The sequence below is a fragment of the Vulpes lagopus genome, chromosome X (genome assembly GCF_018345385.1).
Source record: "Vulpes lagopus strain Blue_001 chromosome X, ASM1834538v1, whole genome shotgun sequence".
Lineage (NCBI taxonomy): Eukaryota > Metazoa > Chordata > Mammalia > Carnivora > Canidae > Vulpes > Vulpes lagopus.
In genome coordinates this window covers 45,040,299-45,065,257 of record NC_054848.1, presented here as the reverse complement: position 1 = coordinate 45,065,257, position 24,959 = coordinate 45,040,299, and the positions used below count along the sequence as shown (strand labels likewise).

At 39.0% G+C, this 24,959-nt stretch overlaps 1 long non-coding RNA gene across 1 annotated transcript; it reads right to left on the bottom strand.

Moving 5' to 3' along the window:
* Positions 1 to 1,106: 1,106 nt before the first annotated feature.
* Positions 1,107 to 24,959, bottom strand: LOC121482403. Its single transcript, XR_005985600.1, has 3 exons — positions 24,737 to 24,959; positions 24,552 to 24,625; positions 1,107 to 1,792 (listed from the first exon to the last, which is right to left on the bottom strand). It is a non-coding gene; the product is annotated as an uncharacterized LOC121482403 (long non-coding RNA).

Below are 24,959 nucleotides of genomic sequence, written 5' to 3'. Positions count from 1 at the left end.
GGAGACAGAACATAAAGACTCCTAACTCTGGGAAACGAACTAGGGGTGGTGGAAGGGGAGGAGGGCGGAGGGTGGGGGGGAATGGGTGACGGGCACTGAGGGGGACACTTGACGGCATGAGCACTGGGTGTTTTTCTGTATGTTGGTAAATTGAACACCAATAAAAATTAATTTATTTAAAAAAAAAAACGCTTAAGAAATGCCTTGCCCTGAAATAACACCTCACTGTCACTGTTCCCCCACTTGGTATTGCTCTGCACTAAGGAATCAGCCAATATAGGTCATCTTCTCAAGAGGGACCCACCCTTAAATACACTACTTCCTGTCTTCCCACTGAGGAATCCTATCCCATTCTACCTAATGAATTTGATATCCCACACCCTCAGGTGCCCAAAACACTGCTTCAAATTCCTGACTTTGTGGTTTTTGTGAATGACCTTTGTCTCCAAGACACTGGGAGAACACACAGGACAGGATACACTCTCTGCTTTTCTCATTGCACTAAAGAAATTCTACTTTGGGATGCCTGGATTGGCTCAGCGGTTAAGCGTCTGCCTTTGGCTCAGGGTGTGATCCCGGAGTCCCAGGATTGAGTCCCACGTCGGGCTCCCTGCATGGAGCCTGCTTCTTCTTCTGCCTATGTCTCTGCCTCTCTCTCCGTGTGTCTCTCATGAATAAATAATAAAATCTTTAAAAAAGAAAAAAAGAAAGTCTACTCCCTTCAAGTGCAAAAGTAATGATGGTAATAATAGCAAACACATAGCTGGACTTGGACTCACTGTGTGTCAGACAATATTCTAAATTAACTCATTTAATACCCTCAACCACCCTACGAAATAAGTACTGTTATTACCCTCATTTTTACAGGTGAAACTACAAATAAAGAAGTCCCCTGCCCCCCCTATGAAATGACAGATCTGGAATTTGATTCCAGGCAGTCTGCACCAGAATCCACCGCACTACTAAGGTCTCGAGTGACAGAAGTATGGCACTGTTCTGTACTTGCACACTAGGAGAGGGGCCCCTTCCCACCCCCACTATTTATACAAACTCTAAGACTTCAGAATATATCGTGTCTTTGGAATCTCTGGTGCCTCAGGTCAAATCTGACATCAGTGAGTTTCCCACTGCTGCTGACACCCAAATATACATATTTGGAAACAAAGACTTGGACTGAAGACTGAGGATTTAATGTCCTCAGAGTGACATGAAAAAATACTGCATTCATGAAGCAAGATCAGGAAGCTCTAAAAAGAAAGGTTCATCCCCTCGGTATTCTCAGGCCCTAGAACATGGCTTCTCAACAAATATTCACCGGAACATTTATCAGATGATCAAAATTATCAGGAACAAAACAGGACTACCTGCTACTACCATAATACTCAACCTTGTCTTGGAAGCTATAAAGGAACAGTAGGGCAAAAAAATGAGGTGACTGGTATAACACTAGAAAAGCAGAGATAAAAAAACCTATTTGTTGCTGATATTATTTTATGCCCAGGAAGCCCAAAAGGTTCTGATGAGAAAAATGCATTAAAATGAATATACTAAAAAAAAATAAAAAAAATAAAAAATAAAAAATAAAAAAAAATGAATATACTCATGAGGTGGCTTATAAGTTAAATGTATAGAAGTCAATAACCATTATCTATTTTAATAATTTCCTAGAAAAGCAATGGGGGAACTTTTTCCATTCATAATAAGGGAACATATAGAGAATGACAACAAAAAGCTTTTAGCATCAAGCAATAATCAAAGAAGGATCTTCAAAGTATCCAGAGAAAAAGGACACCTACAAAAAAAAAAAAAAAAGATCAATCAGACAACAGCAGACTTCTCAACAGCAATAATGGAAATCAGAAGACAATGTCATAATACCTTCTAAGGGTTTAGAGGGAAAAATATAATTTAGAATTGAGTACTCAGCAAACCTATCTTTCAAGAAGAATAAAAAAATAAAGGCATTTACACATTTGCAGATAAATACAGTTTGAGACAGTTTACTGTGAAGAGATTTGCACTAAAGGATCTACTAAATTATATATTTCAAGAAGGTGGAAATCATCCCAAAAAAGGAAGACTAAGGTATAAAAAGGAAGCTGAGCAAATAAAATAGTAAACAAGTATTCAAATGTAAACGAGCACTGTGTGCATAAAATAATATTATTAACGTCTATTCTTTCAGTATGTTAATAGCTTCCTTAGGAAAGAAAGCACTAAAATAGTGAACAACAATAACATGTAAATTGGGAGACAGTGTTTCATGAAGTCCTTGTATTGTTTGGGTGGGAGATTACAATACTGTTTAACTGATTTTAGATTAAATACATATGGTAAAATTTTAAGACAAACCACTAAAAAATCTTTGGAAGGACCAATCAAGGAAAAAGAGAAAAGGCACAAATAAGTAATGTGGACAATGTAAAAGATATGGCCGAAATAAAAAAAATAAGAGAATACAATTAATTTTATAACTTAGATGAATTGGACCAATTTCCAGGAAAATTCATTTATTTATTGGATGAGCCCACTCTACCCTTAACCAGACAAATACATTAAGTGACCGAAGATGCAAAAATCCTAAACAATTTATTAGCAAACCAAATCCAGGGTGAGTAAAATAAATAAATAGATAAATAAATAAATAAATAATAAAAAAATAAAAAAAATAAAAAAAGATTTACTCTAACATGACAGTGTTGGGTCTAATTCCAGAACTGCAAGAGCAGTTTATCATTAGAAAGTCCCATTAACAAAGTGTCCCCGTGACTCTGAGGGAGAAGCTCAGTCCTCTTTGTCAGCCCTAGGGAGAGGGGTAGCTGAGAAGGGGACAGGTTTCCTGGGGAGGGGGTCTCTGAAGAGGACAGGCTGGGGAGGGGCCTGGAGCCTGTGAGAACATATACACTGCTATAATAATATATACACATGGCAACTCTGAAGTAGAGGCACTAACCTCCTTTTGAAAATGTAAAAAGTAAGGCTAAATGAGGTTAAAAAACTTGACCAAGGTCACAATGCTACTAAGTAGTCGAGCAGCAATCCAAATAGAGGTTGATCTGGATCTATGGCTCATGTTTTCCACCACTATGCTGTTTTTCCTTTACTGTTGACTGTAGTAGACATTCAATAAATGGTGGCCATGTGCCAGGTACTTGACATATGTTCTAACAGCCACAAAAACTGTCCAAGGTAGGGGCACCTGGGTGGCTCAGTTGGTTAAGCATCTGACTGTATCTCAGGTCAGGTTTTGATCTCAGGGTTGTGAGTTCAAGGCCCGTGTTGGGCTCCTTGTTGGACATGGAACCTACTTTAAAAAAAAAAACTGTCCAAGGCATTAAACTCATTTTACTGATGAGAAAACTGATACTTGAGAGGGTAAGTGTAAGGTCACACAATCAAGACGTGGGGGTTCCTGGCTTGGAAACTGGGCTTGCCAGACTCCACAGCCCACTTGTCCTAGATTGTTACAAGGTGTGAATGAAACCCAAGTGGAGATGAATCTCAATGTTTGAAGTCAAGATAGGCAGGCCCTCTTCACTCCTTGAGAGATGAGGGTCTCTACATCACGGTTAGTGTTAGGAATCAGAAAAACTCCTCTCCACAGAGATCTCTCTACCCATAGAGCTGAGGGAGACCCTAATCTCCAGGAGAGTGAGAATGACTCCAAACCCAGGGAGGTCTAAAGGAAGCAGTTCACATTAGCAGTATGGTCTAGATACGGAAGCCAGGGACATTGGAAGCTAGTATGGACAAGCTCATGGGAAGTCATGTCTAACCAACTTTTCATTACTTTCATTACTTTCATTACTTTTCATGAAGAGTTTGAACACAGTATGTCAGGAGGGCCACAAACTCCTCATATCCGGGTTTTAGTGTTAGAGTATCTTAGATGATCTCATGGACAGGTGAACAGTAAGTGTAGTTAGGCAGGTTAGTGGATATCATGCTGCTTCCTATCTTTGAGCCTTTGCCCATGCTGTACCATTTGCCTGGACTGCCCTCCTCTCCTCTTGTTAGTCATCCAGTAGATTATTACTCATCTCTTTAAAGCTCAGTTCATATGCCATCCCTTCTAAGAAATCTTCCCTGGTCCCCTGACCTGGGTCCTATATTCCTCAGAGACTCTCACATCTATTGTATCCACTGTTACTGCACTGGCCACACTGAATTGTGGTTCTGTGTCTGGGGACATATCCTGTTCATTTCTGGGTCCTCAGTGTAGAGCAGGAGGCCTGACATGTAGTAGGTGGTCAGTTGATTTTGCTCAATTAGACTTATAACTAGTTGGATGGTTACATTGGTAGTGACTAATGAATTCATGTTGGCCTGGAGAGGGAAATCTCCGGTGGCATGCTACAGGGCCTTGTGTATACTGATAGCATTCTGATGAAATCAGTGGGTGACCAAAAAAAACTAAGGGAGTATGTTACATATTAGACAACAGAATTAGTATCCCAACAGTCATGGGCAAGTAGATACACTGGAACTACATTGGTCCCAGGACCAACGAGTTTAGGGGAAAAGTCAGGACTGAAACCTCACAACCTATTGCAACCTTGACAATGGAAGAAAAGAGTTTTGGAGCTGAAACTTAGCTCCCCATGTTGTCCAGCATTATAACAGTACTTACTATGTTCCAGGCTTTGTACCAGCCTCTGTACCACCACCACTTACAGCCCAGTAACAGAAAAAGTCTAATGGGGGTGATTGGCTTGACCTGGGACCAAGAAACAGTTCCTCACAGAGCAGGGAGAGGGGGATCCTAGCTGGGCTCAGACGGCTCAGTGAGAGCTGGGGTTTTGGTTTTCACCAAGTAATAGGCAGGCATGACAGTGCGGTGGTTTGAGGGCTGTTTGAGAAAGAGGTCCACCTTCAAGGCCCTCAGGGCAGAGAGCCAGTCATAGAGAACATGGGTCTTTGTCACCACCCTACCAACCAGGAGCTTGCTTCTCCAAAGAACCCAGGAGCTATCCTTACTGCTTCTTCACAACCCTCACCCTTCCAAACAATGACATCCATGCTCCTTAGCATGGTATGAAAGGCCTTCATGACTAGCCTCATTCTCAATGCATTTCCCAATCATCCACATTAATTATTTAATTAGTTAATTAATTCAGTTTATTCCATAAATATTTATTGAATGTCTACTAAATATTACTATGCACTGTTCTTCTTGGCACTGGGGATACAGTTGTGAACAAAACAAAGTCCCTGCTTTGTGGAGCTTACAGTCTACTGGGAAACAACAAACACCAATCACAATAAATAAATACAAAATATATCAGGGAGTGATCATCACTTCGTACAAAAACATAAGACATCAAGTAGGATAATGGGGTTAGAAAACACTGGTGAATGGAACTAGTTTGGTCAGGGAATGCTTCTCTAGGGAGGTGACATTTGAGCATACGGGAAGTGGGTGGGAAACTCATGAGATTATCTGGAAAGAAGAGTGTTGCAGGCAGTGAGAACAGCAAGTACAAAAGCTCTGAAGGGGGGAGGGCACCTGACATGTTTGAGGAATATCAAGGAAGCTGGGGTGGCCGGAAAAAAGTGAGAAATGGGAAGAGTAACAGGATAGGAGGTCAGAAAAAGCATGGGGACCAGACCGTGCAGGCTTTTGGGCCATGATGAGGGCTTTGACTTTTATTCTGGGGGAGCTGGGAGCCAGGAAGAATTTCGAGCAGAAAAGAGACATGAACTGATACAGATTTTAAAAGGAATTTCAAAGAATTAGTAATAATAAGCAAAAGAAAAAAAGATGATTACTAGGAAAACAAAAAGGCATACAACAAAGGATCTATAATTAGAGTGTAATGTGTGGTTTAGACGTGAACAATAATTATAATGTCATACTTATGCAAACAATGATTATTGGTTGAACAAAATAGTATAAAATTTTTTTTAAATGAAAGATGCAACCACAAAGATGAGCAAGCAACAAGAGACTATGAAGGATGACAAGGCAGATTAGAAAGCGAAAAATATGCAGCTTGTACACGTGAAAAATATACTTACTGAAATAAAAAACTCAGTAGTCAGATTAAGCAGACAGAGTTGACAGAGCTGAAGAGAGAATCCGTAAACTGAAAGATATATCTGAAGAAATTGCTTAGAATGAAATGTAGGAAGACAAGGAAATAGATAATATCAACAAGACATTATGAGATATGGAAGATACAATGAGGCTCAAAATATGACTAACTGGATTCTGAGAAAGAAAATATAGGAAGGATGGAAGAAAGGCAATATTTGAAAAGATAATGGCTGAGAATTTTCTAGAATTTATGAAAAACATGAATTCAAAAGCATGAAGCACATTTTTAAAGTAGAATAAAAAAGAAATACATGCCTAAACATGTTAGAATGAAACTGCATACCCCCTGCAGATCCCCCTCTGAGAGAGAGTGAGAGAGAGATAATTTCTTAAAAGTAGCTTAAGTATAAGAAAATAAAAACAGCTACCAAAAATAGCCATTAGACAGCAGACTTCTAAATACCTATCACAACAACTGGGAGAATTTAACACCAAGAGACCTGGTCTAAAAGAACATCTAAACATTGTATTTATGATAAAAGAAAATGATCCCAGAATGATAGTCTGAGATGCAAGAATGTATGCATGTAAATCCAAAAAAATACTGTCTATATAAAATAATACTAATGATGATGCAGAATCTGTGAGGTTAGAAAAAAAGGAACAAACTAACATACTCAAGACAATAGCATGTGGCAAAGAGAGGAATGATCAGAGATGAAGTTTCCTGCATTCTTCAAGAGGGAGGTTAAAATACAATTTCCTTTAGACCTTGTAAGTTATGCATGCATGGTAAAAGTTCAAGGATAACCACAGAAAGAATTTTTTAAAAAAAGAATGCGTAAATAAATTTCAAACAGTACAGAGGAAAAAAGTGAATAAGAAAGCAAATAAACAAATATCCAAACTAAAAAACAGGCCAGCAAAAGAAAAATGAAGCATAGAAAAGGTGGTGGTAGGAAATAGAAATAAAAAAAGTATGATGGTAGAAACTAGCCCAAATATATCACAGAAAATGTAAACAGACTAAACTCACCCATTAAAAGGGATCATCAGATTAGATTTTTTTTTAGATTAGATTTTTTAAAAAGGGTCCAGCTATATGTCATTTTTAAGAGATATTCAAGGAAAAGGGTATGAGAATATTGAAAAATTAAAGGATGGAAAATTCTTCATCACACAAATCCAAATAAGAAGAAAAGCTTGTGTTGTAAGATTAGATAGACTTCAAAAATGTGTTATTGAGAATAGAGAGGGTCATTACATATTTACCAGGAACATATAACAATTTTTCATTTGAATATTCCTAATAAAATATCCTCAAAATATATAAAAATTGTTAAAAAGAACTCTAAGGAGAAACAGACAAATCCACCATCATAGTTGAAAATTAGCACACCTATTACAATTATTGGCATAGCACAACCAAAAAATCAGTGTAGAAAATTTGAATAATACAATTAACAAACTTGATACTAAACATAGGTGGAACTCTGTGTTCAACAATTAGAGAACACACATCTTATAAAGCACATAGGAAACATTCAAAAATATTTATCATGTACTTAGCCACAATACAAGTCTCATAAATTTTAGAGTTGCTACCACACAGACTGCATACTCAGACCACAATTCAATTACGATAGATTTCAATCACAGAGAGATACATTAAAAATTGCCCGCACATCTAGAAATTTAGAAACACACACCTCTATATAACTCACCAAAGAAGTAACCATGGTGGAAATGCTGAAGTACTCGGAACTGAACAATAATGAAATGGGACATGTTTGAATGTGTAGAAAAGTAGTATTTGGAATCTACATCCTTAAATGCACACACCATGAAACAAGAGAGGCTGAAAAATAATGAGCTCCATGTCCAACATAAGCAATTAGAAAAAGAACAACAGAATAAATCCAAAAAATGTGGACGGAAGTAGGTCAAAAAAGATGAGAGCAGAAATTAAAGAAATAGAAAACAAAGACACAATAGAGAGGAGTAACAGGGCCAAAAGTTGGTTCTTTGAAAAGACTAATAAAATGGACAACCCTCTGGTGAGATTGATCAAGAAAAAAAGTGAGAAGGCACAAATAACCAATATCAGCAATGAAAAAGGAGACATAGTTACAGATTATACACAGCAGAGGACTTTAAAAGGGGGGCCTTTATGCCAAAAACTCTGAAAGTGCAGATAAAATGGACCAATTCCTAGAAATTGATAACTTACCAAAATTGACTCAAGAAGAAAAAACAATCCTGACTAGCCCTCTGGCTACTAAAGGAATTAAAGAAGTAGGTAAAACTCTTCCTAGCCTAAAACAAACACAAGAACAAAAAACAGGAGGCTGAATTTTCCAGTCAATGTGTGGATCACGGGTAGGTGAAAAAGTATTGGATCCCCTCAGCCCTGGAGGCATCCACGTAGGACGTAAGGCAGTGGAGAACCTAGGCAGGCTCTCTCTCTATGGCAGCCTCCTGTGGAGATCTTTACAGGGTGGCCCTTTGTGAGACAAGGCCTGACAAACCCCTCTACAGTTCCCGTAGGTAGTGAGCACGAATGAGTAACATCCAGCACTCAGCTACTGCTCTGTGGTAAATGTGCTAAGCAGAGTCAAGGAGGAGCTCTATCACTTGGACAGCCTCTTCAGTAGCCAGCTTCTGTAGTCTTCTGATCACTGAGGACAAGAGGGGCTGTGGAGCTGCTGGAGGAGTCTGTGTCCCAGTTGCCAAGAAACACCACACACAGCCCAAGTTGTGACTGGCTGGTGCAGGGCTGGGTGCAGGGAGGCCAAGCAGGGGTTGCTGGAGGGTGTAGCTCCAGGTGGTAGCCCTGAAACTCTGTCTTCACGAATACCAGACACTTCTATCCGTTTGTAGCTGATGAGCCCTTTTAATGGTGTCCAAGCTAGCTGCAGGGTGATGGTTCTAACAGTGATGCATGTTCTGCAAATAAGAGCTTCATCATTATTTCAAAATAATTAGGATGAAAGAGTTCAATTGGATTCGAAATCTAATTACACTGTCTCAAGAAATTTTAACAATACACTTGGTCAGTGAAACAAAAAGGGCTGATACCATTTCAACTGTTAAACATTTTTTAACAGGTTTTAAAATTGGCTTTAAATACTTTATTGCTTAATTGTACAAAGGAAGATTTTTGTTGAGGATTCAAATCTCTGTTAAGGATTTGAAGAACACATCATTAAAAAGTCTTGATTGGGATTTGTGTGTAGTCACTTCAAGCATAAAACCTGACATAAAAATAAGCATGTTATGGAAGCAGATGTCAAGTTTTTCATTTAAATTTTTGGAAATATTTTATTTAGAAGTTTAATATTAAGTCAATGTTAAAAAGCAAAACACCAGGGCAAGATGGTTTTACAGGAGAATGCTACCAAACAAGTCATTCCAAAGTCATTTAGCATCTTCCAGAATATTGAAAAAAGGGAACACTAACTCATTCTATGATACCAGCAGAACTTGAGGCCAAAAGCAAATTACGATAGCATGAGAAAGGAAAATTAAAGACTGATTTTACTCATTGACACAGATACAAAAACCCTAAACAAATATTAACAAACTAAATCTGGTACTCTATAAAAAGGAAAAGATCATGACCAGGTTGTGTTTATACCAGAAATGCAAAAGTAGTCTTCCATGAGGAAAATCCATAAACATCATTTACCACATTATTACATTCCTGGGGGGGGAAACCCCATGATCATCCTAAGAAATAGAAAAGGTAACTGACAAAAAAAAAAATTCAACACCGTTTTGTGATTTAAAAACAAAAATAGAAACTTCTTAGCATAGTGACAGGTGGGCACTTGCTTGAATCTGATAAAACCCAGAGAAATCCACAGCAAATATCATTCTTAATAGGGAAAAAAGTTAGTGGTGTTTCCTTGAAAATACCCAACAAGAGACGGATGACCACTACTGTCTTTTCTCTTGAACACTGTACTGGAGGTCCTGTCCATCTCAGTAACACAAGAAGAATAAATTAAGGGCATAAAGAATGGAAAGGAAAAAACAAAATGGTCATTATTTAGAGCTGATATTGTTGTCAACATAGAATACACAAAAGAATATACAGACAACTTAGAAGAAACAAGGGCTCCTCGAGAAATGGTCAATTCTAGGGATGGAGCAGGAAAATAAGATGAGTAGGGAGGATCTTGTAGTGCCAAAGCAAGGAAGACAGTGCTAAAAAAACAAAAGATGGAAGCATGTCAAAGGGACACTGTAGCCAACCTGAAAGAGCCCCCAATGGCCAAAGTTAGAACAATTTGAGCAATAAGACAAATGACAAAGGATTGGACTTATAAGTCAAATTCTTAAATAAATATGCAAGCGTTCATACGGATACAAACAGGCAACTGGGTACAAAAGCAAATGGGCAGGTAAATAAACAAATGAGAAGAAATAAATAGTTTTTACAGAAGAATTCCAAATACTACATGTAAATGCACCCCCTTTCAGAGGTGGGGCTTAAATCCTCTCCCTCTCCTTGAAGGTAGGCTAGATTCTTCTAAAGAACAGAAAATAAAAAGGGGAAAATAACAACTTCACAGCGGAAAAACTTGGTGAACACTGCTTTAACCGGTGATTAAGGCCAACATTGGTGATGTCATAGGGATATCACATACCTCTGATATAATGTGATGAAAAGGCCACTTCAACTCTATGGTATTCTTTCCAAAAACAACCCCAGTCTAATTATGAGGAAAACTTCAGACATCCAAACTGAGGGACATTCTACAGTACGCTTCAAAACTGTCAAGGGCATGAAAAGCATGGAAAGACTAAGAAACTGTCATAGACCAGAGGACAACAGAGGTGACAACTAAATGCAATGTGGTGTTTTGAACTGGATCCTAGAACAGAAAAAAAGACATTAGTGGGAAAACTGATAAATCCATATAAAGTCTGAAGTTTAGTTAATCGTAATATACCAATATGGCTTTCTTAGTTTTGACAAATATACCATAGTGAGGAATACACAGGAGCTCTCTGTACTATCTCTTTACTTAATTAGTTAAAAATAAAAAGTTTGATTAAAAAGTTAAAGGTTAGCAAGGTGAATGGTTGTAATATTAATATAAAAATCAACTTCATTTCTATACACCTGCAAATGAGATAAAACATGTTAAGTAACAAGATCTCCTTTATAGTAACAACAAAACCATAGATACCAGGGAATAAGCCTAACACAAGATATGCAAGTCCTTATGTAGAGAATTAGAAAACTATACCAAGAGACATTCAAGAATTTATTTAAAATGAAAGGTATATCATGTTCATAGCTAGAAGACTCAGCATCATAAACATATCAATTCTCTTCAAACTGATCTAGATTCATTGCAATTCCAATATTCTTGTAGGACATGACAAGATGATTGTAACATGCGTTTGGAATAACAAAGGGCCAGGAACATATGATATTCCTGAAGAAGAATAAGATGGGAAGACTTTGCTGTACTAAATGTCGAGATCCTTTATGAAACCAAAGTAATTAAGGTAGTGTAATTAAGATAGTGTGATACCGGTTCAGGAAACAAAAAGTTGGCCAATAGCAGAGATCTCAGAAATGGAACAATATAGATATGGGACTTTGGTGTATGACAGAGATGGCACTTCAGATCATTAGGTTATCAGTGTGGAAAGTAATGAAACTGGCTCCCTTGGGGCACCTAGGTGACTCATTTGGTTAAGTGTCTGCCTTCAACCCAGGTCATGATCTTGGGATCCTGGGATCAAGCCCCTTGTCAGGCTCCCTGCTCAGTGGGGAGTCTACCTCTACCTCTCCCTCTACCCCGCCCCCCTGCTCGTGTTCTCTCTCTCTCTCAAATAAATAAAATAAAATCTTTTAAATTTTTTATTTATTATTTATTTTTTAAAATATTTTATTTATTTATTTATTTATTTATTTATTTATTTATTTATTTATTCATGAGAGACACAGAGAGAGAGAGGCAGAGACATAGGCAGAGGGAGAAGCAGGCTCCATGCAGAGAGCCCGATGTGGGACTTGATCCTGAAATTCCAGGATCATGCCCTAAGCCAAAGGCAGACGCTCAACTGCTGAGCCACCCAGGATTTCCAAATGAAATAAAATGTTAAAAAAAAAGAAACTGGCTCCCTACCTTATATCTTTATATCACACAAAAATCAATTCCATTTGGATTAAGGACTTAAATAGGGAAAAAATGCTTTTAAACTTTTATTTGAAGAAAATAAAGAATGTCTTTATGATCATAGGTTAGGTAGGACAACACAAAAAACTGTGCTGGCTATACAGAAAAGATTGAATTTTTCAACTCAACTAAAAATAGGAATTCCTGCTCATGCATAGACATCATAAAAGAAAAAAAAGCCACAAACTGAGAAAAGATATTCAACACATATAATTGGCAAATAATGAGTATCTAAATGATCGACTCCTACAAACCAATAAAAATGATAAAAATCCCAATTTTAAAAATAGGCAAAAGACATTAGCAGTCACTTCACAAAAAAAGAAACATGAATGGCCAATAAACATGAAAAAAATCTTCAACCACATTAGTGATTGGAAAAATGCTAATTAAGTCCACGTCGAGATCTCATCACTCACTATAATGACAGAAATTAAAAAGTGGGACAATATCAAGTACTAATTAGGGTGTGGACCAATGGGATCTCTTATAAATTGCTGAAAGGTATATAAATTGGCAGTCTTCAGATAGGAATACATTTTGGCATAATACTGTCAAGCTGAATGTTTACATTGCTACTAACTTAATTCTATTCCTAAGTGTATACATTAGAAAGATGGGTGTGCATGTGTAGTAGGAGACATGTAGGAGACAATGCACAAGAATATTCATAGTAGCACTCTTCCTAAGAGCAAAAAGCTGGAAACAATCCAAATGTCTATCATCAGATAAACAGATGAATAATTTGTTTTATGGTCACCCAATGAAATATTATATAGCATTGAGAATGAATAAGCTAGAGTGACACGCAAAAACACAGGTGAATCTTTGAAACAATAACGAGTGAAAGAAGTCACAGAAGAGTGCATACAATATGATGCTATTTTACAAAGCCAAATAAATAATGTATTCATTAAACATTTCCACAAATATGAAAAAAAATGTGTCAAAATGAGCAAGGGAACGTTAAACATAAGACTTAAGAGAATGGGACTTTATGGTGGGGGATAGGGGAGACTAGGACAGAAAATGACATAGGAATAGACACTATCATTAATGTTGCTTTTGGGTGGGGTTGTGACTTCTTCAATTTTCATCATATTATTTCTTTATAACTCATGTATATAATTTTTTATTATATATCTAATATATTTTTCATGAACAGAGAATTGAAGAGTAGGAGGAAGTGAGGAATGACAGCTCTTTTGGAGAGTTTTGCTGTTAGGGGAATAGGGAAAGTTAGTTGCATGGGGATGTATGATGAATAGGGTTTTAAATGTTTTTAAAGATGGCAGCAATAGGATATTAATGGAATGACAGAATAAGAGCTTTGGTGAACTGGCTTTCCTTTTAACACAATAAAAATATGGGCAAACCAAGTAAAATCAATGATCTCAAAACCTGCAATTAATGAAAGACACAGAATGACTTGGAAATCATCTAAGAGAATCTACAGAATCTTGGTATGACAATGGGTTCTGTGACATTTTAACTTGTAGCTAATTCCATCCTCCTTCGCTCTCTAGCTCAGTAGTATATAGTAGGCAAAGGCTGACTATATTGCAGACAGCAGAGAGGCCTGACTGCTTTGGCCAGGAATTTTTTTTTTTAAAGATTTTATTTATTTATTCATGAGAGACACACACAGAGAGGCAGAGACACAGGCAGAGGGAGAAGCAGGCTCCTCGTAGGGGGCCTGATGCGGGACTCGATCCCAGGACCCCAGGATTATGACCAGAGCCAAAGGTAGATCCTCAACCACGGAGCCACCCAGGTGTCCCTTTGGCCAGGAATTTAAAAGGAAATCCCAGAGAATGAGACAACCATAAGAAACTTTGAAAAGCTCTGATACATTCCCAGGTATCTAAAGGGCTGTGCACATATTCAAAGCTATGCACATGCCCAAAAAAGAGCTGGAAAAGGAAAGGCCCCAAGTCACTCACTTCTGGCTGACTGTAAGCAGAGTATGAAAGTTAAGGCTGCCTTTTAAACTGGCTAAAGTTTGAAGGCATGCTTTCTTGCACAGATCCCCTTGGCAAAGGGTGGAAGACATGTGGACAAGACATTTTTTAAAAGATTTTTAAAATTTATTTATTCATTCATGAAAGACAGAGAGAGAGAGAGAGAGAGAGAGAGAGAGAGAGAGAGAGAGGCAGGCAGAGACACAGGCAGAGGGAGAAGCAGGCTCCATGCTGGGAGCCCGATATGGGACTCGATCTCGTCTCCAGGATCACGCCCTGGACTAAAGGCAGGCGCCAAACCACTGAGCCACCCCGGGATCCCTGTGGACAAGACATTTAAAGGAAATCCAACCAATCACTGGCTGACCACCAAAGTATACTTACACAGGTGTGACCTCCTAGCAATCCAGGCTTAAAAATAAAAACAAGAAGTTTTTAAAAATAAGCTAGCAGAGAACTCAGACCACATAGTGCAAGGAATATAGAATCCACTGAATTAGTTGAGAAAAGTAACTGAACAACTAAACAGCAATAAGGAAAATAACAAGGATAACCACACATACATACACACACATTCACATATTCCCAGAAAAACAAACCTTGAGGGTAGAAGAGGTTTATACCAGAGTTGTTAGAATAGAGTATCTAAAATGCCCAGTTTTGGGGGCACCTGGCTGGCTCAGTTGGAAGAGCAAGTGACTCTTGATCTCGGGGTCATGTGTTCAAGCCTCATGTTGCGTGTAAAGGTTACCTAAACAAATAAAAGATTTTTAAAAATGCTCAGTTTTTGACAAAAAATGATGAGATATGCAAAGAAATAGCAAAATATGTTACATGTACACATAAAAAAAGCAGCCAAAAGAACTTTTCCCTGAGGGAGTCCATGTTTAGAACTTAATAGACAAAGACTTTAAATTATTACTATATTTTCAAAGAAATAAAAGAAAGTATATCTATAAGAATTAAGGAAAAGTTTGAGAACAATGTCTCACCAAAGAGAGAATATCAATGAAGACACAGAAATCACAAAAAGAATCAAATAGAAAATCTGGAGTTGAAAAGTATAATAACTGAGCAGCCTGGGTGGCTCAGCAGTTTAGCGCTGCCTTCAGCCCGGGGCATGATCCTGGAGACCAGGGATCGAGTCCCACATCAGGCTTCCAGCATGGAGTCTGCTTCTCCCTCTGCCTGTGTCTCTGCCTCTCTCTCTGTTTCTTGAATAAATAAATAAAATCTTTAAAAAAAGTATAACCAACATATGCATAATGGGAGTACCAAAAGAGCAAGAGGAAGAGAAAGGGCCAAAACATTGCAAAATTGATGAAAAACATTAATCTAGGGGCACCTGGGTGGCTCAGTGGTTGAGCCTTTGGCTCAGGTCATCATCCCGGGGTCCTGGGATTGAGTTCCACATTGTACGCCCCACAGGGAGGCTGTTTCTCCCTCTGCCTGTGTCTCTGCCTCTCTGTGTCTTTCATGAATAAATAAAATATTTTTTAAAAAAAACAAAAATATTAATCTGTATACGTAAGAAGTAAATGCAAGTAGAATACGCTCAAAGAGATCCACAACTAGACACATCATAGTGCAACTGATGAAAGCAAAGACAAAAAGAAAATCTTGACTACAGCAAGAGAAAAATGACTTATCACATATATGGGACCCTCAATAAGATTAACAGCTGACTTCTCATCAGAAACCATGGAGATCAGAAGATAGTGTGATGGCATCTTCAAAATATTTACAGAAAAAGACTATCAATTCAGAATCTCTGTATCTAGCCAAAGTGGTTCTTCAAACATAAAAGATAAGATAAACAAAAACTGAAATAATTTGTTGCTAGCAGACTTATCCTACAAGAAACACTACTTTTGGGCTTAAATTAAGGGACACTAAATGGTAAGTTGAAATAGGTATTATGAAAGAAAGTATTTTTGTTTTTGACTCTTATTTTCCTATCTGTTTTAAAATACAACTGTATAAAGCAATAATAATAAAACTGTGTTGATGGGCTTATAATGTAAGAAGGAATTCATATGATAATAACACTACAAAGAAGGAAAGAGGGAACAGAGGCATATTAGAACAAAGTTACTTTTGAAATCAGAATTAATTTGAAATAGATTGTTTCCAGTTAAGATCTTTTTTTTTAATAAAGATTTTACTTATTTATTTATGAGGGACACAGAGACAGAGAGGCAAAGACACAGGCAGAGTGAGAAGTGGGACTTGATCCCAGGTCTCCAGGATCACACCCTGGGCTGAAGGCAGCGCTAAACCGCTGAGCCACCAGGGCTGCCCAAATATCCAGTTAAGATCTTAATTGTAATCCCCAGGGCAACCATTAAAAATCTAAAAAAATATAATTAACAAGAAAATTTAAAAGTTAAGGTAAAAAATACTTAACACAAAAGAAGAAAGGAACTGAAGAACAAAGGAACAGAAAAGACAAATGACAAACAAAGCATATATTAATTCTTCACAAACTCTTCCAAAAATAGAGGAAGAAACACTTCTCAACTCATTCTATGCAGCCAGTATTACCCTGATACTAAAACCAGACAAAGACATCACAAGAAAACTATAGACCTATATACTATATGAATATAGATGTAAAAATCCTCAACAAAATACTAGCAAACGAAGTCCAGCAGTGCATAGAAAGTATCATGTAGGGGATGCCCAGGTGGTGCAGCAGTTTAGCGCCTGCCTTTGGACCAGGGCGTGATCCCGGAGTTCCGGGATCAAGTCCCACATCAGGCTCCCTGCATGGAGCCTGCTTCTCCCACTGCCTCTCTCTCTCTTTCTTTCTCTCTCTGTCTTTCATGAATAAATAAATAAAATCTTTTTTTAAAAGTATTATGTAACACGACCAAGGGTGATTTATTTAAGGAATGCAACATTGGTTTATCATCTGAAAACTAACCAATGTAATATAGTATATTAATAAAGTATAAATAACAGATGATCATCTCAGTAGACACAGAAAAAGTATTTGAAAAAAATCCAACATCCATTCATAGCAAAAAGACAACAGAAAACTAGGAGGTGAAGGAAACTTCCTCAATTTGATAAAGGATATCTATATAACACCCACAACTAACATCACACTTAATGGAGAAAGACTCAATACCTTCTAAGATCAGAAGCAAGATAAGAATGTGCACTCTTATCACTTCTAGGCATCACTGTACTAGATAGATCTAGTCAGGGCAAATAATCAAGAAAAAGAAAAGGTATCCATATTAAGAAAAGTATAACTGTATTTGCAGATGACATGATCTTATATATAGAAAACCCTAAGGAATCCACTAAAAAACTATTTGAACTAATAAGTTTAGCAATGTGACAGGACCTAAGATCAAGAAACAAAAATCAAATATATTTTTATGAACTAGCAATGAACACTCTGGAAGTGAAATTAGGAAAATAATTCCATTTATAATAGTAGCAAAAAGAATAAAACACCTAGGAATAAATTTAACAAAAGAAGTGCAAGATGTGTACACTAAAAACTACAAAAACACTTCTGAAAAAAATTATTTAGATCATGTTCATGGATTGGAAGGCTTAATATTGTCAAAGGCAATACTTCCCTTTTAAAAATATTTATTTATTTATTCATGAGAGACACACAGAGAGAGGTAGAGTCACAGGCAGAGGTTAGAAGCAGGCTGCATGCAGGGAGCCCGATGTAGGACTTGATCACAGAACTCCAGGATCACGACCTGAGCTGAAGGCAGATGCTCAACTACTGAGCCACCCAGGTGTCCCAAAGGCAATACTTCCTAAATGGATATATAGATTTAATATAATCCCTATAAAAATCCCAGCTGTTTTTCTGCAGGAATTGACAAGCTGATCCTAAAATTCACAGGGAAATGCAAGGGACTTAGAATAGTCAAAACGGTCTTCAAAAGAAAAAGTTAGAGGACTCCCATTTCCTGATTTCAAAAGTTATGACATAGCTATAGTAATCAAGACAGTATGGTCTGGCATAGTGACAGACCTACAGATCAATGGAGTAGAACTGAGAATCCAGAAAATTAACCTTTACATTTAAGATTTATGGTCAGTTGACCTTTGACAAGGGTTTCCAAGACAATTCAAAAGGGGTAAAAATACTCTTTTCAACAAAAGGTACTGGGACAACCAGACGCCCATATGCAGAAAAATGAAATGTGGACCTCTGCCTCACACCATACACAAAAACGAACTCCAAACGGATCATTGATCTAAATATAAGAGCTAAAACCATACAACTGCTAGAAGAAAAAGCAGGAAGAAACCTTTGTGACCTTGGGTTAGGGATTGCTTTCTTGGGCTATGATGTAAAATACTCAAGTGACAAAAAATTGACAAATTGGACTTTCTTCAAATTAAAAACTTTTGTGCATCAAAGGACACCATCAAGAAAGTCAAAAGATAACTCACGGAATAGGAGAAAATATATGTAACTCTCATATCTGACAAGAGACCTGTGTCCAGGACATATAAAGAACACTTACAACTCAACAATAGGACAATCTAATTTTAAAAGGGCTAATGATTTGAATAGACATTTCTCCAAAGAAAATACTCAAATAGTCAATAAACACATGAAAAGATGTTCAACATTATTAGTTATTAGGGAAGTGCAAATCAAAAACAATGAAGTACCCCTTCATACTCGCTAGGATGGCTATAATGAAAAAGACAGACGGTAAAAAGTGTTGGTGAGGATATGAAGAAATTGGAACCCTCATACATTGCTGATGGGAATTCAAAATGGTGCAGGCACTTCTGCAAACAGTTCCCCAAAAAGTTAAACATAGATTTACCATAGGACCAAGCAATTCCACTTCCTAGGTGTCCACCAAAGGGAAAAGAAAACACACGTCCACAAAAAAAAGACTTGTGCAGAAATGTTCAGAGCAATATTATTCGTAATGCCAAACATGGAAACAACTGAAATGTCCATCAGCTGATAAATGGATAGGATAAACAAAATGCAACATATCCATATAATGGAATATTATTTGGCAGTAAAAAGGAACACTACATAACATGGATGAACCTCAAAAATATTATGCTAAGAGAAGTCAGTCATAAAGACCGATATATTATATGATCTCATTTATATAAAATGTCTAGACTATGGGACGTATGGGTGGCTCAGAGGTTGAGCATCTGCCTTCGGCCCAGGGCATGGTCTTGGAATCCCGGGATCAAGTTCCGCATCAGGCTCCCTGCATGGAGCCTTCTTTTCCCTACGCCTGTGTCTCTGCCTCTCTCTCTCTCTCTCTGTGTCTCTCATGAATAAATAAATAAAATCTTTTAAAAAATAAACGTCTAGACTAGACAAATCAATAGATAGGGACAGAAAGAAGATTAGTGGTTATCTATGCGGGGATCAAAGGAATGTGGTGTGTCTGCTAATGAGTAGGAAGCTTCTTTTTGGGGGGCATAAAATGTTCTAAAATTAATTGTAGTGATGGGTGCAGCAATTCTGCGAATATACAAAGAACACTGAACAGTATCCTTTAAAAGGGTGAATTTTGTGATATTAAATATATCTCAATAAGGCTGTATAACAAAAAGATGGGAACAAGAGCAGAATGTCTGCGTGCTAATGGGAACAATCTCATAGAGAGGGGGAAATTGATGAAGCAATGTCTTCAAGTAGGTATAAGAGGGTGGAATCTAGTGCCAGAGTAGAGGGACTGGATTTTTGTGACAGCAGGGCCAATTTATCCATAATAACAGAGAAGAAGGCAGAATCTGTGAATACAGATGCTGTTTGGTGGTGAGATGTGATGATGGGAATCTATGCAGGTTTTCTTCTGATGGTTTTAATCCCTCAGTCAAGTAGGCAGCTTGAGCAAAGGATGGAAGAAGTGGTAGCAGGAGATTTGAAGACAAAGAAGATAACAAAATAGTCAACCAGGAAGGTAGGAGAGTGAATAGCCAGGGAAGAGCAGTGGAGCCGGCAGAGAGTTGGATTTAACCAAGACTGGGGTTCTGCCCTATAGATGGGCTGAGGTACAGAGGGCCAAGGAAGTGAGGATGTATGCAAGGGAATGATTGTCATGATGGACCTTGGAATCGAGGCTAGCTAAAGGAAGGACACATGAACAGGGAGGAAGTAAAGGGTAGTGAAAATTTTCCATCTTGGTGGTGTTGAGGGATCATTGGAGTTGAGGGGTCAGAGTACAGAGTACACTAGAGGATAAGAAGCACTGGCTGGATGGCAGGATGCCTGAAGCAGAGTATGGAGGTGATGCAGTCATAGGTACTGATAAGAGGGGTTAAGACTGTTGTAGAGGGTGGCTGTGGGAGGGTCGAAAGGCAAAAGCGTTAAAGGAAAGCAGATCACAGAACTGAGAAACAGGAACATTGGAAGGATCATCTATGAGGATATTAAACTACCCAAGAAGTGGGACTGGGGTAGTGTTCAAGAGTGTCAGTGAGCTGACAGCTAAATTCTAGGAATGAAGTATGACTGGGGCAGGTATGTGTGTATGTCTGTACCTGACTATAACACAGATGGGTGGGTAATGGTATAGTGTGATGATCTGAGATTTATTTTTTTTAATTTTTATTTATGATAGAGAGAGAGAGAGAGAGAGAGACAGAGACATAGGCAGAGGGAGAAGCAGGCTCCATGCACCGGGAGCCCGATGTGGGATTCGATCCCGCGTCTCCAGGATCGCGCCCTGGGCCAAAGGCAGGCGCTAAACCGCTGCGCCACCCAGGGATCCCATGATCTGAGATTTAAAACAAGGTGGTTGTGGGACGCCTGGGTGGGTCAGTCGGTTGAGTGTCTGCCTCGCAATTTTGGCTCAGGTCATGACCTCAGGGTCAGATACAGTCCCAGGTTGGGCTCCACCCTGGGTGTGGAGCTTGCTTAGACTTCTCGCTCTCTCTCTTTCTCTCTGCCCCTCCCCCACTCCCTCTCTCTCTCAAACCCCCCCCCCCAAAACAAGGTGGTTGATATTTACATAATCTTAAAATATCCCCCACAAATTACTTATTACAAAGGAAAAAAGAGGGGGATCCCTGGATGGCTCAGCGGTTTGGCATCTGCCTTCGGCCCAGGGCGTGGTCTTGGAGTCCCGGGATCCAGTTCCGCGTCAGGCTCCCTGCATGGAGCCTGCTTCTCCCCCTGCCTGTGTCTCTGCCTCTCTCTCTGTCTCTGATGAATAAAAAAATAAAAAATATTTTAAAAAAGCAAAGGAATAAATAAAAAATAAAAAATAAAAAAGCAAAGGATAAAAGAGTAACCATACTGGAGAAACCTGGCAGGCATCACCTTAATAAATAAATAGTCAAAGTGAATAAAACTAGTATCAAGACAAACTGATAACGTGTGCGTTTTGATATAAAGCACTGAAGACACATCTCTTCTGTGGTATTCTTGCCAAAATAACATAACTTAACTATAATCACAAAGAAACATCAGACAAACCCAAATTCTGTAAAATAGTTGGGCAGAATGCTTCAAAAGTATCAAAGTAAAAAAAAAAGTATCAAAGTCATGAGAGACAAAGAAAGACTAAAGAACTGTCCCAGATTGGAAGAGCCTAAGGAGACATGACAACTAAATGCACTGTGGAATCCTGAATTAGATCCTAGAAGAGAAAAATTATATTTGTGGGATAACTGATGAAATCTGAATAAGTTCTATACTTTCATTAATAGTATTTTATCAAGATAAACTCTCTAATTTTGAGAATTGAACAAGAGTTGAATAATTTATTAACAAAGAATCTGAGTGAAGGGAGATATGAGAATTCTTTGTCTTATTTCTACAACTTTTTAAATCTGAAATTACTTTAAAACAATTTTTAAATTCTTTTTTTATTTTTTTAATTATTTTTATTCATTTATTTATGATAGACAGAGAGAGAGAGAGAGAGAGAGAGAGAGGGAGGCAGAGACACAGGAGGAGGGAGAAGCAGGCTCCATGCCGGGAGCCTGACGTGGGACTCCAGGATCGCGCCCTGTGCCAAAGGCAGGCGTCAAACCGCTGAGCCACCCAGGGATCCCCCCCCCTTTTTTTTAATTCTAAAAGGAAAGTTGTTTGAGGAGGGAAGAGAGAAAGTGTCTGGGAAGGTGAATTAGACTGAGGACACCTACCTTCACCTCTTGGCCTCCTGGCAAGAGGGATATGAGGGGGCTCCTGGTGAGCACCGTGCTCAGGGGAAAGCCAATTTCTATTCGAGCAATGGTTCTCAGCAGGGGCATAGACAGTCAAGGAATGTTTGGGGGCATTTTTGATTATCACAGTAATTGGAGATCACTAGTGACATTTAGTGGCCATGGACCAGGAGTGCTCAGTATCCCACAGTGCACAAGACAGCACCACACAGCAAAAAATTGTACTGCATCCCATACAACTTTAGAATGTCCCACCAGACAATAATCTCAGTGAAAAACCTGTTCATTTCACTCATTTATTCATTCAACAAACATCTATCGAGAGTGCCTACTATAGGCTAAGCACTGTTTTTAGGTAATAGGGGTACATCAAGCACAGAAAAGACAAAAATCTCTGCCCTTCTGGAGCTTACAGTCCAGTAGGAGAGTCAAACAATAAACAGCAAACACAATGAAGGTGTTGATGATACATTATTGAAGAGGGTGAGGAGTAGTATGGAAAAAATAGGTTGGGGTATATCTTAGGGGAGAGTGGTAATTTTAAACAGTATGGTCAGGGTAGGCCTCATTGAGAAAGTGACATCTTAATAGAGACCTGAAGGAAGTGAGGTCATGAGCCTTGTACATATTTGGGGGGAAAGCATTCTAGGTCCAGGGGATGGCCCAGTACAAACCCCTGAGGTGGAAGTGTGCCTACAAGGTTCAAGTATCATAAAGGAGGCTAGTATGGGTAGAATAGAGGGAACAAATGGGGAGAATGGTAGGAGAGAAGGTCAGAGAAGTTATGGAGGCCGGATCATGGATTTTAATATGTACTGACTTTTCCAGAAATTCAACAAATTGAAGGAGGATTTCACTTTGTTTAAAATTTTATGAAGAATTAATCATGACATGGAAAATCACATCATCATGGTTTCTAAGTCAGCAATCAACACATATGTGTCACCTTCCCAGATACAAGTATCATTACATGCAAGACCATTCGTTATGTCTTCTAGTAAAATTATATTTTAGTCTTTACATATTGAAATACATATTGTTTTATTAGAAATTACTCTTCCCTTGCTTCCTTCTTATATTACAATTAGGACATTACATTGGTTGGGGAGGGATTATGTGTGTAGGCAGATTCTGTTCTCTATGTACTTCATTTCAGAATAGTGAAAGAATTTCAAAATATAAATTATAAAAATGGAATGTTGGGTCCAATAGGTATGAGAACCACTAAGGCATGACAATACAACAAAGAAATTGTTCAGAAGCCAGAGTGAGGATGAAGATTTCGCTGACACCTGACGGTGAGTTCCAGAAGGCCTGGTTAAAGAATTTCAGGATGGAGACAGAAAAGAGGGAATTCAGGGCTGTGTGGAGATGTAACTAGGAGAATCCTGGTCTTCTGGTGGTGAAAAAAAATTATAAAGGATAAAGGGCCTGGTTCACTTTTTCATCTAAGTTGCTTCCCACTCTGGAGGTCTCTGCCTGTTTAACACAGTAAGGTGAGGAACAAAGAAGGTTCTCTCTACAGTGAGGCCAGAAGCAGACCAAGGCCAGGCTCCATTCCACCCCCCCCCCCCCCCCCCCCCGCCACACACACACACCACAGAACAGTCTAGAGCCCCAGGCTAAGCTCTAAGGCCTAACTCATAACTCATTGCTATAAACAATGCACCTCTAATCTGCTTAGAAATGGGAAAGAAACAGAAAGATGAAAAACAGGAACAGAAAAAAGAAGCATTCAGAAAGAAGAATCAATGAGAGTGGGTCAGAGACAGGGAGAAAACAAAGCCAAAGACCAAGAGAGATTTTTTTTCAGTCACGACAGTCATGATTTATTGAAAATGTTCTAGGGGAACATTTTCAGGCACAGGGCAAAGTGATGCACATATATTCTCTCAGGTGGAGATTATTAGACTCCCATTTGACAGATGAAGAAACTGAGGCCCATACAGGTGATGCAGATGGCTCAAGGTCTCATGGCTTGTTTTAATTGGCAGGGTCAGGGTTCAGCCTTCTAGGTCTGAGCTGTCTAGTATGTCTCAGAGAAGGTAACAGGGAGAAATATAGAGACACACAGAAAGATGGAGTGGGAGAGGAGCGGCAGAGAGATGGAGACTTACAGGCATGCAGATGATCACGTGAGCCGCAGACCTGCACAGAACCCTTTCCCAAGAGACAGGGGTGGGCATGGGTAATGAGCTCCGCGGGGGTACTCACCTGGTTGTTGTCTGGGGCTGCAGGGGCACTCGCCATCCCTTTGCTACCCGCACGATCCTCCGATACCCGCTGACCTAGGGTTAAGAGGCCGCCCAGGTAAAAGCTCGCCCAGGCCCCACCCCTCATGCGATCCAGCCCGGCCTCTTTCCCTCACATCCCCAACCCCCATCTTTATAGCGTCTCACCAGACACCTCCTGCCCTCCGCGCCACCGCTGCCGAGGGGGAGCAGATTCAAGGGGCCGGCGGCTGGATCTAGCGAATACCCTGGACGCGTCCCTCCAGCGGGCTGGAGAGCTAGCGGGGGTAGCAGGCCTCCACAGCCACTGACCGCTCTCGGGCTCCCATTGGAAGAGTGCCCTCCTGCCTTCTCTGGGATTGGCTGGAGGTGGAAACATTTTAGTTTTACC